Source organism: Portunus trituberculatus, chromosome 30 (assembly GCF_017591435.1).
Source record: "Portunus trituberculatus isolate SZX2019 chromosome 30, ASM1759143v1, whole genome shotgun sequence".
Lineage (NCBI taxonomy): Eukaryota > Metazoa > Arthropoda > Malacostraca > Decapoda > Portunidae > Portunus > Portunus trituberculatus.
In genome coordinates, this window is record NC_059284.1 from 11,695,250 (window position 1) to 11,707,030 (window position 11,781).

The 11,781-nt window shown below is 41.0% G+C and overlaps 1 protein-coding gene across 3 annotated transcripts in view; it reads right to left on the reverse strand.

The window, feature by feature from the left end:
* The window catches only part of LOC123510911 (nitric oxide synthase-like protein), a 118,583-nt gene extending 107,214 nt beyond the window's left edge, over positions 1-11,369 (reverse strand). Inside the window, exon 1 of one of the 3 annotated variants that reach the window (XM_045266392.1) lies at positions 11,223-11,369. The gene's annotated coding sequence lies outside the window, so the exon portion shown is untranslated. Of the gene's footprint in view, positions 119-11,222 lie in introns of those variants that run through there. The other 2 variants (XM_045266395.1, XM_045266394.1) reach the window with 2 other exon arrangements.
* Positions 11,370-11,781: the final 412 nt, after the last annotated feature.

The following is an 11,781-nucleotide window of genomic DNA, read 5'->3' on the forward strand; positions in this document are numbered from 1 at the left end:
GCTGCAGGAGTGACGGGCGCGGTGCAGTCCGTCACGGGAGGCCACACTCAGAGCGCTAGCGAGAACACACCACCGCCACAATACTCGGGGGAAAGTCTGCACCTCTTCCCGCCTCCCTCACACTTTTGGCCCAAGGAGTGCATACAAGTCTTCGGGCGCCTGCGCACAGACAGGTCCGCCAGCCAATCCGCGGCCACCACCGGAGCGCTAAGCCAATAGGAGGAGCAGGAGACACGATGACGTTCGGCGACGGGAGCCAATCACAACGCCAGAAACTCAACAGGTTACAGAGAGATCTAATAAATAGGTGGGGAGTGAAGACGCGTGGGCAGAAGGTGGCTGGCACTGGTGGGGAGAGGAGTGGAGTAGTGGAGGGGGAGGGTGGAGTGGAGGGTGGATGGATAACTCTTCCAAACTCTTACGAAGTTTTGTCCACTGAAGTGTTTTGCATGCACGATGGTCACTGATAGGAACCGACACGCGCTCACGAACACACAGGAAGACACGATGAGAGCAAATTAACAGGTAGATAACAGTAAACAGGTAAACTAAACTAGACGTACACACAGGTAGAGTGGAAAAGAAACTCGTAAAGAAAAGTAGAAAGATACAGGAAAACAAGAAATACACAGATAGATAGACAGACAAGACACAAACTCTCATATATAAACGAATAAAAGAAGTAGAAAGAAACAGGTAAGGACAGGTAAACCGGATACACAGACAGGTAAGACAAGCTCATACCAAAAACTAATAAAAAGGTAGATGGAAAAATAAGACATGAGGAAAAAAGGGAATGAAAGACGAGAAACACGAAACCAAGAAAACAAGGAGATAATCAGCATAATCAAATATATCACACAAATGAATAAGGACAGGTGAAAATAGAACAGGTAAAAGAAGGTAAAAAATGTGGAAATAAGGGAAGATTTGATAGTTGGATGGCGCCACTGATAAATTTAGACCATGATAGACTTGTAAATGAATGCAGATGTACGGGAAGAAATATCATAAAAACCTTAGTGATAAAGCCCAAAACAATTACACTTTTATTTCGGGTAGTCTCTCTCTCTCTCTCTCTCTCTCTCTCTCTCTCTCTCTCTCTCTCTCTCTCTCGTACCAAAACAAGTCTTCGTGGTCTTCTTGCAAATACGAATGATAAGAAAAAAGTATTTCCACTGTACGTAGTTTTCACACCCACTTACACTCACACACACACACACACACACACACACACACGAGCCTTTCTCTCCAACACACACACGGCAATGAATAGGAGAACAAGCAAAGGCAAATGACGGAGCGTGTTCTTAAAGGGGCACACACACACACACACACACACACACACACACACACACACACACACACACACACACACACACACACACACAGGTCGTAGCCACAAAAAACACGGTATCACTTCCACCTTCCCTGCTAACTTTCCTTTCAGTCATAAACTTGCCTGTTCAGAGAGACATTGCAGCCACTCATGTAAGCTGCTTGCCTGTCTGCCTGCTTGTCTGTTTGTTTGCCTGCACACACACACACACACAAACACACACACACACACACATACACACACACAGAGATGCTTACTTTTTTTCCTAACTTAACAAATACTCAAAGAAAAAATTGTCTTCCTTCTTTTTCTTGTTCTCGTGTAAAAAAAATTCTGTCTTTCTATATTTCTTCTTTGTTTTATTTTTTGTCTGTTTTATTCATTGTCTTCTCTTTCCTTCTGTATCAGTTTTGTCAAGTCATGTGTGGGTGAAAAATTCTTTCTTTCTCCTGTCCTTCAATAATTCACCCGTTTCCTTTCATTCCTGCTTTTATTTTTCTTTAGTTTGTCAAGAATTCATGTATTAAAAGCTGCCTTCCTTCTTTCTTTCCTTCCTTCTTCCTCTCTTCCTTTCTTCCTTTCTTCCTTCGTCCATTTACTTATCTACTTTCCTTCTTATCTATTCATTCATTCTTCCACATCCCTTCCTTCATTTCGTTATTCACTCATTCATTCCTAAGTTATCAAATACCCATGAAGAAACAACACAGATGAATTACACTAATGCACACACACACACACACACACACACACACACACACACACACACACACACACACACACACACACTTCTATTGATATCACTGGTTAAGAGAAAAAAAAGTAATAAAAGAGAATATTTAATGTCGCCAACTCGGTCCCTGATGACTAAACCCGAGAGAGAGAGAGAGAGAGAGAGAGAGAGAGAGAGAGAGAGAGAGTGTGTATAAGTGGTTGAGAGGTGTCAACAAATCCGAATCCTTTAATATTCCGAAACACTCACTCTCTTTCTCCCTTGAGGCTGCATTACTTAAAGAGAGAGAGAGAGAGAGAGAGAGAGAGAGAGAGAGAGAGAGAGAGAGAGAGAGAGAGAGAGAGCTGATGCGTCTTGTGAACAGTTAGGTTAGTTTAAGTTAGGTTAGGTTGTTAGGTTAGTTTAGGTCAGGTTAGGTAAGGTTAGGTTTGGTTTAGTTAGGTTAAGTTAGGTTTGCGTATACAATTTTCCTTCCTTAAACATGTACGTTCTTGAGAAGGTTCGTGTAAGTGTTCCTGTGTGCGTGGCGGTGTGTGCGTGGCGGTGTGTACGTGGCGATGTGTGCGAGGCGGTATGTGCGAGGTTTCCTGTGTACGTGACGCGGGAGAGGTTGAAAAAGGAAAACATTGAGACTGAAATGAAGGGACTATGACGTGAGCTTGTTTCTTTTGCTTCTGTTTGTTTGTTATTGCGTGTGTTAGTGTTCATTAGCTGTGGAATGTCTCTCTCTCTCTCTCTCTCTCTCTCTCTCTCTCTCTCTCTCTCTCTCTCTCTCTCTCTCTCTCTCTCTCTCTCTCTCTCTCTCTCACGATCTTGGTCATTCGCTAGAAGAAACTGAGTAACATTTCTCTCTCTCTCTCTCTCTCTCTCTCTCTCTCTCTCTCTCTCTCTCTCTCTCTCTCTCTCTCGCACTAAATGCATTAAACACATCAACATTAGTGAATATTCCATTCATAATTTGCCTATCTATTTATTAATTTATCATTTATTTGTTCATTTTATCTATCTATCAGTTACATTTTTTTCTGAAGTCACTGAAAGAATGTTAGGTTGGGTTGGGTTGGATTAGGTTACGTTAGGTTAGGTTAGGTTAGGTTGGGTTAGGTTTGGTTTAATTTGGTTTGGGTTGTGTTGGGCTGGGTTAGGTTGGGTTGGGTTGCGTTAGGTTGGGTTAGGTTGGGTTGCGTTGGGTTGGTTTGGGTTGGGTTGCGTTAGGTTGGGTTAGGTTGGGTTGCGTTGGGTTGGGTTGGTTGCGTTGGGTTGGGTTGGGTTGGGTTGGGTTGGGTTGGGTTGGGTTGGGTTGGGTTGGGTTGCGTTGGGTTGGGTTGGGTTGGGTTGGGTTGGGTTGGGATGGGTTGTGTTGGGTTGGATTGAGTTAGGTTTGTCTTTCTTGCTTTAGAAAAATTGTCTTCCTTCCTTCTTTTCTTGTACTCCTGTAAAAATATTGCCTTCCTTTATTCCTTCCTTTTACCTTTTATATTCCATCTTATTAATTTTCTTCTCTTTCTTCCTTCACTATTAATTTTGTCAAGTCACGTGAGAAAATTGCCTTTCATTTCTATATTTCTTCACTAATTCATGCATTTCCTTTCATTCATTCAAGTACAGCAACAAGATCCAGAAAGTTATAGAAATTAAAGGAGAAAATTTTATGTCAAAGAGTGAAGAGTCAAGACATCTAGACACCACCACCACCACCACCACCACCACCACCACTGCCACCCAACAACATTTCAGAAGGTGCCGTAACTCCACCCAAATTTGTGGAGTCATGATCTGGTAGTGGCCCTCCTCCTCCTCCTCCTCCTCCTCCTCCTCCTCCTCTTTTCGTCTCTCACTCTTCCTCTCTCTCCCCCTTCACCTCCTCTCTCTGCGCCCTTCCTTCGCTCTCAGCCTAATCTAAACATTGATTCCTTCTTACTCTTTTTCTCTCTCTCTTTTTTTTTTTTTACCTGTGGAGATTGTCAATACTCTCTCTCTCTCTCTCTCTCTCTCTCTCTCTCTCTCTCTCTCTCTCTCTCTCTCTCTCTCTCTCTCTCTCTCTCTCTCTCTCTCTCTCTCTCTCTCTCTCTCTCTCTCTCTCTCGTTTACTGTTGTTATTTTGGTAAGGTAAGATAAGGTGAGGTGAGGTAAGGTAAGGTAAGGTAAGATAAGGTAAGGTAAGGCAAGGCAAAGCAAGGCAAGGCAAGGTAAGGTAAGGCAAGGTAAGGTAAGGTTAGGTAAAGTAAGGTTAGATTAGATAAGTTAAGGTTAGATTAGGTAAGGTAAGGTTAGATTAGGTAAGGTAAGGTTAGATTAGGTAAAGTAAGGTTAGGTTAGGTAAGGTAAGGTTATATTAGGTAAGTTAAGGTAAGGTTAGGTGAGGCAGGGCAGCATAAGGTGAAATAAGGTAAGAAAAGCCACATTAAAGCAAGGTGACGTAAGCCAAGGTAAAGTTAGGTACGGTATGGTATTGTTATCACACGATTTAAGGGTCGGCAGCTGTCACTCTCATTACCCTAACTTATCCAACCACCCCCCACGCCCCTCCCCACCCATTATCCCCTGCCCCGCCCCGCCCCGCCACCACTGCGCCACCGGGACCTGCCCACACACCGGTCCTTCTATCAATCGTGTTCTTTTCATGGCAGAGATGGAAATGGATGAATAAATAGACGACTTGAATTAATAAACGAGTTTCTATTACTATTGGTCATATCATTGTAGTAGTAGTAGTAATAGTAGTAGTAGTAGTAGTAAATAGTGTAAAGTAAGGTAAGGTTAGGTTATTTTTCATCATTATCATCATTATTTATCATTATCATTACTATCATTACCATCACCATTACTATCATCATTATTATTACCGATAGCACGTCAGTTCCTCAGCTAACTCCCACAGATATTCAGCAATTCTCAAAGTTACAGTCACGCTTATCTTAATCACAATCAAATTACAAATGCATATAATAACGTGAATATAACCTCTCTCTCTCTCTCTCTCTCTCTCTCTCTCTCTCTCTCTCTCTCTCTCTCTCTCTCTGTGCCCTCCCTGTAACCCAAACGAACTGTATCACTGTAATAACCATAAAAGCAACCATATAGAGGCCTTTTTGTTACTCTCCTGCCGCTACTACAACTACCATCACCACCATCACCACCACCACCACCAATACTACTACTACTAGCACTATTGAGATCCTTGTCATACTCTTACTACTACTACTACTACTACAAGAGTGAGATTTATATATAGTCACGTGACACTGAGAAAAGAGCACAGAAGAGGAAAAAGTAAAACAGAAACAGGAAAAGGAGTAAGAAGTAGGAAAAATGAGAGGAATACGGGAAAAGGAAGAGGAAGAAGGGAGTAAAAAAGAGAATGAGTGAGATAGAAAAGAAGTAAGGAAGATAAGGGGTAAGAAAATAAAGCAATGAAGACAAGAGTAATGAGGAGGGATGGAGTAAGGGAGTAGGGGAGGGGTGTGGGAGTAATGGGGGTAGTATCCAGCATTAGGGTTACAATGACTCAATCTTTCATAGTAGAGTAATTAAGGAAATGTAATTTGGGAGTCTTGGGAGTGATCAGGCGAGGAGGAGGAGGAGGAAGAGGAGGAGGAGGAGGAGGAGGAGGAGAAAGAAATAGAAGAAAAGAAGAGTATAATGTTAATACTGATTATGACGATAGTAGTAGTAGTAGTAGTAGTAGTAGTAGTAGTAGTAGTAGTAGCAGTAGTAGCAATAAAAGAAATAGAAGTAGTCGTAGTAGTAGCAGTAGTAGTAGTAGTAGTAGTAGCCGTAGTAGTACTAGTAGTAGTAGTAGTAGTAGTAGCAGTAGTAGCAGTAGTAGCAGCAGCAGTAGTAGTAGTAGTAGCAATAGCATCATAATCATCATCACCAGTAACACCAGCAGTAGTGACCCCTCCTCCTTTGAACAAACTCTACAAGTCACAAAACAGGAGCCATATATTTTTTTTCTCTTATTCTTTTCTCTTTAGTTTATTTTCTCTTTCCTCGCCTGCCACCTTGCCCGGGCCGAGATGGAGGCAAGGTGCATAAAAAAGTAATGTATTGTATAATAAAAATAGAAAAACTGAAATTGCATGTGAGAGAGAGAGAGAGAGAGAGAGAGAGAGAGAGAGAGAGAGAGAGAGAGAGAGAGAGAGAGAGAGAGAGAGAGAGAGAGAGATTATCCCATTCTCCACTGTCATTTAAATATTTACAAAGTTCTTTAAGGGCATGTATACACCCACACTTATACACACACACATACATAAAGGTTAAACAGACACACATATACAGAGAGAGAGAGAGAGAGAGAGAGAGCGTTAAGTCAAAATAAGAAGTCAACATCTTATGAAATGCAGATTAAATATAAAAGGAAGAAGAAGAAGAAGAAGAAGAAGAAGAAGAAGAAGAAAAAGAAGAAGAAGAAGAAGAAGAAGAAGAAGAAGAAGAAGAAGAAGAAGAAGAAGAAGAAGAAGAAGAAGAAGAACAACAACAACAACAACAACAACAACAACAACAACAACAACAACAACAACAACAACAACAACAACAAAAACTGAAATACAAAAAAAGAGGAAAGAGAAAAGAAAGAAAAATCTGAAGCAGTATTTCCGAGACCTGAGCCGAATTGGTGAGGAAATCCGAACACAGCGGTGCATTGACCAACACCTGATTACTGATACGACACACCTGCACCGCGTGTCTGTGTGTGTGTGTGTGTGTGTGTGTGTGTGTGTGTGTGTGTGTGTGTGATCTTTTTATTTTTATTTTCTTTTTCTTCTTGTTTTTTTTTTCTTTTCTTCCTCTTTGTTTGTGTGTCATGTGTGCGATTCTTATGGATTTTCATTATTTTTTGTGTTATATCTATTTGCTCTCTCTCTCTCTCTCTCTCTCTCTCTCTCTCTCTCTCTCTCTCTCTCTCTCTCTCTCTCTCTCTCTCTCTCTCTCTCTCTCTCTCTCTCTCTCTCTCTCTCTCTCTCTCTCTCTCTCTGCACACATACCCTTCCACTGCAACACTACCCACACCAACACACACACACACACACAACCTTACTCCTCCAACACACACACACCCTTCCCCTCCACACACGCACACACTTTCCCAACAAACACCCCCCATCCACCTCCTCCGCCAGCCTGCAGACTCCCTCACAAAGCAACGATATAAAGAACGCTGGCAGAGATCGCTGGCCTTGAACGTATTGTTGTGACGTGACAACCAATTACAGTTTTGCTTTCCTCATCCCTACCTGTTTCCTTGACCTTTCACATTGGAGCAAGTTCATATCTCCTCGTTTCTTTTTATCTTTGGTGTCTAAGGTTCCTATTTTAAGAGACTTCCACGATGCACTGACACTATTTGAAAAGGGTCTAGTTAAAGGTACACGGGTTTTTCAGGGTATTTAAATGGTTGTAGTGACAAATTAACGTGATTTCTGTGTTATTAAGTACTGGGACACATTTTTACCGTGAGTTTTGAGTATGATTAGACGATTTTATTTACACTAGCAAGGTTGTAATGGAGGTCAGAAGGTTAATGGTCCAGAATCTTCACTATTTTAATCCCCACCTGAGATTCTGAAGCTGTATAAAATCGACTAATAGTGACCAGAATGAATATAAAGACATGTCATGGTACTGAAGGGGTTAAGAGGAAATACTCTCTTCAGAACTCGACCAGTCATCTCTGTGGCCTTAGAAAATAGTCGTGGTGAGAGAGTAAAGTGTTTTTAAATACGAACCTTACCGTTTAAAAGTTTCCTGCTGGCTAAACAGTGAGGCTATTCTACTTATCTACCCCCTTTATTTTGAGAACCTTTCCTTTATTTCTCCAGCTGTTCTTCTGTTAAAAAAAAACACTATAGTTGGTACCGTGAGTTAGTGTTACAATGTGTCTTTACTCTCTCGTGCTTGGAACATTGCATGGTATTCCTTTATTTATACAAGAGGTGATCTGGTCTAAAAAAAAAAAAAAAAAACGAAGAGGAAATAAAGAAATGAGAAAAAAAAAGACACACAGATGTTCCATTCATCACAGAGAACAAAGTGGATTACGTTACTCAAATAGTGGTGAGATTCGTGCTAAGTATCCTCTACCACCACCACCACCACCACCACCACCACCACTACCAATGTCAAGCAATTGCAAAACAGGAGGAACTTACAACCTACATTTCTCAATATGGCAGGAAAGAAAACAGAGAGGTGGGGAGAAAGGGAAGGTAAGTAATTCCGAGGTAAACTTCTTGCCCTGTGTTGTGTTGGGAACTCGTGTGTGTGCCTGCCCTCCCCTCTGCCCCACTGCCTCCCTGCCCACCTGCCTCCTTTCCCCACTGCCTGCCTGCTTCCTTGCCCCCTGCCTGCCTTTCCCACTGCCTGCCTGCTCCACTATCTGCTTTCTTCCCTACCCTTCTGTCTTTCTGCCTGTTTGCTTTCCTGTCCGTCTAACTACCTGCCTGCTTGCCCGCCTACCTGTCCCACTGCCTGCTTCCTTGCCTCCTTGCCTGCCTGCCTGCCTTCTCTCTAACGCCTCTTTCTCACTGTTTCATTTCAGGTTTCCGAGTGTGACTAAAGGAGACAAATGTGTTTTTAAGCATCTCACGAGTCACGTTGAAAGATTAATGGAGCTCTGTATGTGTGTGTGTGTGTGTGTGTGTGTGTGTGTGTGTGTGTGTGTGTGTGTGTGTGTGTGTGTGTGTGTGTGTGTGTGTGTGTGTTTATCTAGATGTACTCTTAGTAAACACCGGTTTGGTTTCACTTTGTGTGTTCCTGTTTCGTTATCTATGTTTGTTTGTCTAGTCCTCCCTTTCCCAAGAGAGAGAGAGAGAGAGAGAGAGAGAGAGAGATATCAAGTGAATAACAGGAAATAGATATAGATTACAGGTGTTATTAAAAGCTACCGTTCTATCAGGTAATGTAGGCCGGAACCTTCCATAAGTCAGTGGGAATGTTACCTCTCAAAATAGCATACAGGGATACCAAGGAACGCACACCCAATACTTAGAACCACCAGTCAACGCCACTCTGGAAAATCCACTCATTGTTTTCCTTCTCCCCGACTCCAGCGAGCACGTGACACAAGCGAGGGAGAACAGGTATTGCTGCCTCTCCTCCTCCTCCTCCTCCCACTATACCCCTTGCTCTCACTTTTTTCCTTCTTTCTCTTCTTTTTTTTCATTATCTCATTATTATTTTTACGTTCATCTTTACTTTTCTTTATTTTCCCTCATATTCTTTTCCTCTTTCTCATTTATTCTCTTCCTCTTATTACATCACTTTCACTCTTTCTTCCTCTTTTTCATCTCATCATCATTCTTCTTTCACTTTCTTTTTTCGTCTATTCGTCTTCCTCCTTCTTCTTTTCCCTCTCATTATATCACTCTTTCTTCCTCCTTCCTTTCCTCCTCTTTTTTTTCATCTCATCAGCATCATATTTCTCTATCACTTCCTTTTTATTCGCGTATCCCTCCTCTTTCTCCCTCCCACCCTTCACATCCCACTCTCTCTTTCTTCCTTCTTCCTTTCCTTCTCTTTTTTTTCATCTCATCATTCTTCTATATTTTTCTCTACTTTTTTTTTTATTCATGTAATTCCTCCTGTTTCTCCCTCCTCCCTCTCATTATCCCATGCTCAATCTTTCTTCCTCCTCCTCCTCCTCCTCTTTTGTCCATATCTTCATTCTTCTTTACCCTCATTACTGCTCTTCTTCCTCATATTCGCCGCTACTGATACAGCTTTTCAACTCCATCTGTTATTTAGTCAGTGGCACAAATAAGATACCACTGTGATTGTTTAACGGGCCATGCTCTTAAACATTCCCACGTCTTATCTCCAGTAAATTCAACAGACTCTAGCGGAAGCTTTAACCACTTCAATACCACGACTAGTTTCCATATTCATTGTGCTTACTATTTAGTTATTTTATACAGCTTCAGAAACTTATGTGGGGATTAGATTAATGAAGACTCTGGCCATTCATCTTCTGACCTCCATAGACCCTTCCTAATGTAAATAAAAAATGGTCTTATCATACACAAATCTCAAGGTAAAAATGTATCCCAGTACTGAAGGGGTAAACGGTTTGCCACGAGTGTCTCTACATTATCACCGGGAAAATGTTGGTGAAAACTGGGTTAACTATATGTGAGGTTTCATAATAATCGTGATGGGAGTATAGAGAGGTTCAGAATATAAGTTTTAATCCCTTTCATTCTGCATTATCAGTAGGAGAAAGATGAATGTGAGGGATTTGAAAGCAATGATGGGAAGAAAAAATGCAGAAACAGTAGTGAAAATTTAATCATGTGTGAGTTTCTAAATAGTCGTGGTAAGGAAATAGAGATTCAGAATACAAGCTTTTAATTCCTCTATTTTGCATTACCAGCCAGAGAAAGATGGATTTGAAAGTAATGATACGAGAAAAAAAAACACAGAACTCATGAAAACTAAATCATGTGTGGGCGTTTCAAAATAGTCGTGGTAAGGAAATAAAGAGATTCAGAGTACAAACTTTTAATTCATTGCAATTATCAAGTCAAATCTCATAAAATAGCTTAAAATACGAGTCAACAAATTTTTCATATGTAAATGTGTCTAATCTTCTTTTAAAGCTCCCTAAACCTTCCTTGCTACGTAGACCTTTCACTTTTCAGTAACCACGGCGCAATTCTGACGTCAAATCTTCTAGAATACCTTGAAAATACGAATCGACAAATGTAAATGTGACTAATCTCTTAAAGTTCCCTAAATCTTCGTTATTATCTGGACTGTTAACTTTTTTTCAATAACCACAGCATAATTCTGAAGTTAATCTCCTCAAACAGCAAAAAAACACAGGTCTTCAACAAAATTCTCTTCTGTTAATGTATCTACTCTTCATTTGAAACTTCCTGAACCTTCCTTGCTGCCTTTTAACTTTATCAGTAACCACAGCGTAATTCTTAAGTCAAATCTCCTGTAATAGTTAAAATCACAAGTCTTCAACAAATTTCTTACCTGTAAATGTATCTGCTCTTCATTTAAATCTCCCTAAACTTTTCTTTGCTACCTTTTAACTTTTTTTCAGTAACCACAGCGTAATTCTTAAGTCAAATCTCCTGGAATGGCAAAAACCACAAGTCTTCAACAATCGTAAGGCTAAGAACACTTCCAAACCTTACTTACTTGGTGCGTGGGGCGTCAAAGCAGCGGTGATGTGCGTAAGTTTCCAAGAACAACTTGAAAGGGGAAGACCAGCCTGTTGAAAACGCTCACTCATGCACCACACACGCTGCCTTGCTTCCTCCGACTGTGACCGCCGCACGAGCACTGCAGCGACCAACCCACCTTCATGCTTATATATAATGAACATCCCAGGATTCGAGGTCACGCACACACACATACACGTACATATACAAACACATACATGACAACTTGATCTCTCTTAAACACCGAGACGTAAACAGACAGAGAAAGACAAATAATTACATATAGGAAGGACATTTTAAAGAACAACAGAGCGGAGAAGCGAAGGATAGAAGGAAGGAAAGAAGGAAAAGACCAAGAATTAAATTAAGTTATAGAAAAAGGAAAATAAACAAGAAAAAATGGGGAGGAATTAAAGGAAAGAGAAAAAAAAGAGAAGAAAAAGAAATGAGTGAGGAATGTGGACGAAAGTGAGAAGAATGAAGAAAAAACAAGAGAAAAATGAAGGAGGTAAACATCTGAAACAAGCAAGTGAGAA